We start from the raw sequence: 8,062 nt of genomic DNA, 5'->3' as shown, positions 1-8,062 counted from the left end.
AACCCAGTTCTGTATTTGGATATATTAGATGAATTCTGGAACTCAGCTGTGCTTAGGACAATTATTCATGAAGATCAGTCTTCAAGCTTGGTTGTCAAGTGTCAAATCAAAGGACAACAGGTGGAAATAACTGAAGCTGACATGAACTTGGCCTTGAACATTCCAACTGACAAGGTTGTGGGGATCCCAACTCAGGATGAGCTCTATGAATACATGGATTTTATCAACTATTCTGAGAAGATCAACCTGGCAAGCATGAACAAGAAGAACTTAAGGAGAGAGTGGTCTTTCTTGTTTGACTCAGTGATAAGGGCTTTCACTTGCAGGAAGTCAGGATTTGACAATATATCCAGTGTTGTCCAGAAGCTAGTCTACTCCATGGCTCATAATAAACATATCAATGTAGGACACTACATATTGGAGGAGCTGAGCACCGGGCTGACAATGCCATTGGAATCAGAGGTAAGGAGATCTTTCTGCCCAGATTTATTATGTCAGCTTTAAATTATAAAGTAAATGACATACATATGCGAGAAGGTGTAAACATGACACTAATTGGAAATTGTAAGCAAGTATCCAGAATTCTATTTGGATCACTTCTTACTAAGAATAAGGTTCCAGTGAGTCTTAAGTTAACACCATTCATGATTGAAAGATTTAAGACTTACCCTTATTCTATGCCAGACATGAGAAGTAGTGGTAATCAATCTAGCACAGCTATGATCCCTGAACCTATGGAAGTACAAACACAGGAACACCCACAGGGATCTTTCCAAGCTACAACCATTCTTTCAAAACCTCTAGAAGCTAGGCAACCAACCACCTCATCTTCTCAAAAGGATGTGGTGAGTAAAAAGAAGAGAAAGGGGGTAACATTAGCAGTTATAGCTGAGAGTGGTGAGGATATAAAAAAAACTGAGTCACCTTTGGTCAAGAGATCCAAAAGGAGTAAGAAAACTGAGCTGACCACTCAAGCCTCCTCTGTATCTTCCCAACATGATGCAGTTGTAAAAGTACCTAGTAGTGAGTCTGCACAGCCTGCACCTGAAGCAATTCAAGTGTATGGTAGAAGAAACAAGAATGGCACACACTATGAGGGCACATCTTTTGAAGCTTCCTCATCCATTCAGGGGGAGCTGTCAACACTCACACCTGAGGAACAATCTCTCATATCTAAAATTTCTTCTCTTCTAACTGCACTTGAATCTAATTCTCAAGTGCAAGAAAAATCAAGTGACTTGGTTCCAGAAACCTTGCTCACCACCCTGACACTACATTTAGATGGTGAGAGGCTACTAGATGGGGTTGACCTTGATGACACCATCAAAAACATGGGGGATTGATCAGTTTTCATTGAAGACCCCATGGATGTCACAAATGCACCTTCATGTGCAAATCAGTCTTCACAGACTGTAAGGTTTGAGGGTAGTACTCCTGAGGGGGAGCTATCTAAATCCTCTCTAATTCAATTGGAGGTTCCTCATGTAGGAACAACTCCCCTCAAAACCCTAGCAGACATTGCTTTGGCAGTTGATGCTAGGAGTACAATTGCCAATGATCCTATCATACGGGAGGCAAGTATAGCACATTTAGGTGACAGTATGGTGCAAGACACACAAGGGTTTGAGACCGGTGCACATGGAAGTAACCCAGTTAAATCCCCTCTAATTCAATTGGAGGTTCTCATAACTAGTGTGGAACAACAACTAGCCATAACCACTGAGCAATATGTGAGTAAAACCGTGACTTCAGTCACAGGTGGTTCTGATGCTCAACCTTCCACCTCTCACTCACACCTCATCTCTCAATGGTTCTAAGACACTGAAAATCAACCATCCACAATTGAAGATCTTAGGGTTGATCAACTTGTTGGCCTGACTCAAATCTCACAGCAGCTTCTCACATCAAATATGTCCAATCAAGATTACCAAGCTATCATGCTCTCCCACCAGGCTGATGTGGAAGAAAATTAGGCAAAGATTGTGGATGAAGCTGGTCAGGATGTTAACTGTGATGTTTGGTTGGGAAAGGATTTCACAATTGAGATGGATGCCTTGTTATAAAAATTCAGAGAATAGTATATTACTATCTTGGGAAGTAGTGCAAGATCTCTCACTCCACAAGAAGTCTATGATGCCATCAATGAAGTCTACAAGGCTCAAATTAAGGCTTTCTACAACTTTGGAAAATCTCTACAAATAACATTGAATGGTCATCAAGACAAAGTAATGAAGATGGTCAGAGAGAAGATGGACCAAATCATCCCTTCACAAACTGAGATCAAAAATCAATTTAAGACCTTCTCACAACAAATGTCTAGGTATGATCTCAGTGGGATTGATAAAAGTGTGAATCAAATCAAGGAATTATTTGTGGCCTTGCACAAAGTTGTTCAAGAACATATCAGTAAATCCAATGACACAAGGTTGAAGCTGGATCAAATGAACACTGCAAGATACACTCCTTCACCTTTAGTTATGGATGAATTTCAGGAATTTATACAATCCACTTTTGGTCAATCTACTGCTATCTCTGCTTCAAGCTCTTCCTCTACAAATATTCAAGTACTCAAGGATCAAGTACCTTCTTTGGAAACCTTCAATGCTTCTCTCAGCACTCAAGTTCAAGCTTTGACTTCTCTGGTCAAAAGCCAACAGACAGACATTCAGACCCTGGTGGATTCTCACAAGCATCTCCAAATGCAAAACTCAGTTGCTTTGGGAGCCATCATGGGAAAGCTGAACATCCCTCTACCATCACTTCCAGAACAGGTAAGGCCTGAAATTCCTACTCCCATCCTCATGCCTACCAACAAGACTAAGGGGGAGATAGAGGCCAGGCTAGCATAATCCAGATCATCACAACAAGTCCAGGGTGCTACACATAATTTAAATCAAGAAGTGGATCTTGACATGGAGAGACTTATTAGGGCTGCTGAAGGACCAAGTCTGAGCAGAGAGTTTGATGAATTGCTTAAGGCCCTAAAATCTTCTCTCAATGATAATCACTTCTCATACAAAAAGACCCTGGACAAGACAATAAATTTCTTAAGGGTGATCATGGTGAATCAAGACAATTTTCTACAAAAGAGGATTGTGGTCAATATCAATGACTCAGGGATAGACAGATGTATGCTGGTGTCCCTCAATTATCTTGTTTCAAGGATATGAGTTGGACATTATGATCAACAAAGTCAGAGTTGTAACTCATGAAGACACCCTGCTGCTAACTGAATTGAAGAATGCACAAGTGGCTGCTTTTCCTGAAGCTTATCTTCAGCCAAGCAAGGGTATAACATACATCTGTCCAAACACCAAACATTTCAAACATTTTCAAATCCCCAAATAATGTGTCATGCCCACCAAGAAGCTTATCATGATTCTGGAAACTAGCTTAAAATCAAAGAAGAATAAGAATAATGATGATATAGAGATGATAAAGCTGTTGAGGTGGTACTTGAATGATGCTGAAGCCAACTTGCCCAAAACTCAAATCAACAATGATAATTTGGATGATGATGAGCAGAAGAAAGATGATCAAAATCCTTCTGGCTCAAATCCAAGTCAATCCACTATACTATCTGGAAGCAAGGGTGGAGAAGAGAAGAAGGAGGATGATAAGAAGAATGAAGAGAAGAAAAAAGCAAGTGAGAGGAGAAGCAAAAGAAGACATGATGGCTCAGAACCACACCAAACCCTAAAAATCCAAACACAACTAGCTCAAACCTTAGCTCAAAATTCAAAGTCAACTATTTCAAACATCATACCTTCCCAAACTCCAAAGCCTAAATTTCTTTACAAGCAAACTGCAAATTCTTTCCTAAAAATTCCAATCACCACAAGCCAAACAAGTCTCAAGAAAATCTCAACCCTACCTTTAACCAAGCCTTCACTAAAAGTCAATCTTAAATCTGTTGGAAGAAAGTCTAAGAAAGTCAAACTTACAAAGAAAGGAGAAGTCACTGAAAGGGCCATCTGGAACTGTTTCAAGCAATCTGTCTTTCGACCTTTGAATTGGTGCATCTCAGATGAAGATCATTTTCAACAACCTGCTGAGGAAATATTCAGAGTCTGGGTTGTGTCTCTTAGAGAATTTAGAATTTTCTATGAAGATGGGTCTTTCACTTTTCTTGGCAGTTATTTGATGATTTCTCTTTCTTCCACAGAAATTAAGAGAATAATAAGTTTGTTAAAGGACAAGGATATTGCCACAAGGGCATGTAGATTATTTATAGCAGGGTGGTTGATTGAAAGGGAAGAAACAAGAAAAAAAATGAAGTTAAAGCTAAAGAGAGAAGAAGAAAGTATGATGAAGAAATTGAGATGTTTATAAAAAGATCAGAAGAGCTTAAGGCAAAAAAAATGAGCAGAATCTCTAAGGATGGGAAATTTCTAAACATCAAAGCTGGTGGATTCTCAAGATTTAGAATAGATTTTCTAGACAGTGGTTATCCTAAGGTAGCAAGACAAAAACTTGTAGAAGCTCTTAGTGGAACACCTATTATAGAAGAATTGGAAATTCTTGATCACTTGAAGAATGTTCTTAGGGAAGAAGAAAATACAAAAACTATCTTCACCTGATACTTGTAACCATTAAACTTTAAAAATCTTATGTTGTACAAAAGTTGTAATTCTATCAAGTTTTGTGTATTAATTTTATTTTCCATCATTTTAAACTTGGGGTTAGTCTTGTTAACAGGCATGAATTTGTGTTAAACAATCTTCTCATAAATTGAGGGAGATTGTTGTGCAAGACATGCCTGTACTTTAACAAGACTAAGACAATTTGTCAACCCTAAGTAAGTTGTATGTTGTGTATATGTTGTGTACTTGATGATTTTATGAACAAAACACCTTGGTAGATTTTACTTAGTGGAAATGTAGCACTCGACGGATAAGGATTATAGTCCCGACGGATATCTCATTTCAGTCCCGACGGATAATGACTTATTATCCATCGAGTGAGTAGCTTATGTAACAATAAGTCTGTAGCACATTTCTGCATACACATTGTTTGGAATCTGTAGTAGTACCTAAGTCATGTTGACTGTAACTAGATATGCATAATAGGTTGATTAATTGTACATAGATGATGTCTTGTAATTCTGCATAAATGAAATGAAGTCAAGTGCATGATTGCTACCCGACGGATAAACAACAATGAATTCGATGGATGATCAACAACCCGACGGATGATCATTAACTCGATGGATGATCATAAACCCGACGGATAAGGAATTCAAATATCTGTTTACAGTGACAACACAGTCATATGCGTCGAGTGTATGCAAATGGAATGTGGTAGCCTATTCAACTGGGTTTTTGAGAACAAAGAAGCATTTCCATTTCCATGCTATTATGAAGATATTCAAATATGTCGGAATAGAGTAATGAAGTAGCATTGTATTAGACTTGATAGTTTTTGTTTTATTATCCTGTCTTATTACTTTGTAATCTTGGTGATATATAAACCAAGAAGCAACAAATAGAATATCAACTAAGAAACTAAGCAACCAAGAGAGAAACATTTGTAAGCTGCATTTTTAGCATTTCTCTCATTCTTAGTTGTTATCATTTTGTAAGCAGCTGTGAGCTTTTTGCACAAAGAGTTCTCTCGATATATTATATATCTCTGGTGGAATCATTCAAATCCACCAGAAAGTTTTTAAAGACTCTTATTTTTAATTACTTGTATTTTGATTCATTTCAAGAAACTATTCCGTATTCTGCTAATCAATTCACACTTATATATATATATATATTTGAGTTAGAACATTTTTATTCAAGAAAAAGTTTCAAGAATTCTATTCAACCCCCCTTCTATAATTCTTGTTACATTGTTAAGGGACTAACAATTGGTATCAGAGCAAGCTCTTGAAGAACAAAGAGTTTAAAGATCAAAACAATATAGCAAGATGAACAAGAAGGATGTTGGAGTTAAGATTCCTTTTCTGGATAAAGATAATTACCATCATTGGAAGGTAAAGATGCATCTTCATTTGCTTTCTCAAGATGAGGCCTATGTGGACTGCATAGAAAGAGGCCCTCATGTTCGAATGAGAGCTGCAATTGGAAATGAGCCATCTGTCCCCAAGCTAAGGCATGAATGGTCTGATCCTGATATTGAACAAGTCAGGAAGGATAAAAAGGCCATGAATATCCTGTTTAATGGAGTTGATGGTGATATGTTTGACAAAATTATCAACTGCTAAACTGCCAAGGATGTTTGGGATACAATAAAGATCATCTGTGATGGCACTGAGCAAGTTAGAGAAAACAAGATGCAGCTACTGATTCAGCAATATGAGCATTTTCATAATGAAGAAAGTGAGTCTCTCACTGACATGTTTAGTAGGTTTCAAAAACTGCTAAATGCTCTAAAGTTGCATGGAAGGGTCTATCAGACAAAAGACTCCAATCTGAAATTCCTTAGATCTCTTCCAAAGGAATGGAAACCAATGACAGTCTCATTGAGAAACTCACAAGATTATAGGGAGTTTACTTTGGAGAGACTGTATGGCATCCTGAAAACTTATGAGCTTGAAATAGAGCAAGATGAAAGGATAGAGAGAGGAAAGAAGAAAGGAGGGTCCATTGCACTAGTTGTTGAGTTATAGAAAGAGAAGGAGATGAAGATGGAAGTTGTTGAGTCAACTTCAAGGGTCTGTGAAAGCAAGGGCAAGGGGCTTGCAGTAGAAAATGAAGATTCTTTGAGCCAAGATGACATGGAAGACATTGATGAACATTTAGCATTTCTTTCCAGAAGATTTGCCAAGCTCAAGTTCAAAAAGAACTTTGGAGCAACCAAGCCAAATAGAAATATGGTGGATAAATTAAAATTCAAATGTTTCAAATGTGGCTTGGCAGGGCACTTTGCCAGTGAGTGTAGAAAGTCAGATTCCAGTAAGAAAAGTTTGAGCCTGTGGATTATAAGAAAAAATACTTTGAGCTGCTCAAACAAAAGGAAAGGGCTTTCATTACACAAGAAAATGACTGGGCAGTAGATGGTCTGGATGAAGATGTCAACTATGTCAATCTAGCCCTAATGGCCAAGTCTGATAAAACAGAAACAAGTTCTTCAAGTAATCAGGTAATTACTACAAACCTTGCACATTTATCTAAAGCTGAGTGTAATGATGCTATAAATGACATGTCTACAGAGTTATATCATTTGCGTGTTACACTTAAGTCTCTTACTAAAGAAAATGCTAAAATCAAATAAAACAATTTGTTTGTGAGTGAGAGAAATAATGTGCTAGAGTCTCAGTTCATTGATTTTGAAAAATTAAGAATTGAGTGTAAGATTACCAAGGAGGAATTAACTGAGTCCTTGAAGAAAGAAGAAATTTTGAAGAAGCAGATCGAGCGTGAACAGGAGGTGATTAAGGCAAGGAAAACATCTAGAGATGTCCATGCTCAAATCACCAAAGTTCAAGGAATTGAGTCCTTTTGTGATGCAGCCTGGAAAAAGAACAAGGAGAAACTAGAACCAAATTTGGTGGATGGAGTGCTAACAGATGTAGACTTGACGGATGATGAGGGTCATCCGTCGGATAACAAAAAGGGTTATCCGTCGACTGATGAAAATCCTCATCCTTCGGCTGTAAGTAAGCCTATCAGTAAAGCCAAACTTGTTAAGTTGAATGAAAAGTATGGATCTGTTTCCAAGAACTTTGTTCCAGGAGAATCGATTCAAGTTAAGAAAGGGAAAAAGGCTAATGTTGGTCACATGACTGTCAAACAGTTAAGTGACAGACTTGAAAAGATTGAGGTGAAAACAGAGGCTAAAAAGAAAAATAATAGAAATGGTAAAGTAGGGATTAACAAACACAATAACTACACACCTGATAAATATGCTCTTAGAAAAATCTGTGTCAAGTGTGGTAGTGTAAATCATTTGTCTGTTAATTGCAAATCTGCCATGCCTACTCCCATGTCTGTGCCACCTCACTTTCCCAACATGAATGCCATACCTCCCATGCCTCTGAATGTTATGTCTACACAGAATATGAATGCACAGTTTGCTAATATGCCATTTTCACCTAATTCTTATTATGCTGCAT

Source organism: Apium graveolens, chromosome 9, assembly GCF_009905375.1.
Source record: "Apium graveolens cultivar Ventura chromosome 9, ASM990537v1, whole genome shotgun sequence".
In the NCBI taxonomy this organism is placed as follows: Eukaryota; Viridiplantae; Streptophyta; class Magnoliopsida; order Apiales; family Apiaceae; genus Apium; species Apium graveolens.
This window is presented reverse-complemented; position numbering follows the sequence as displayed.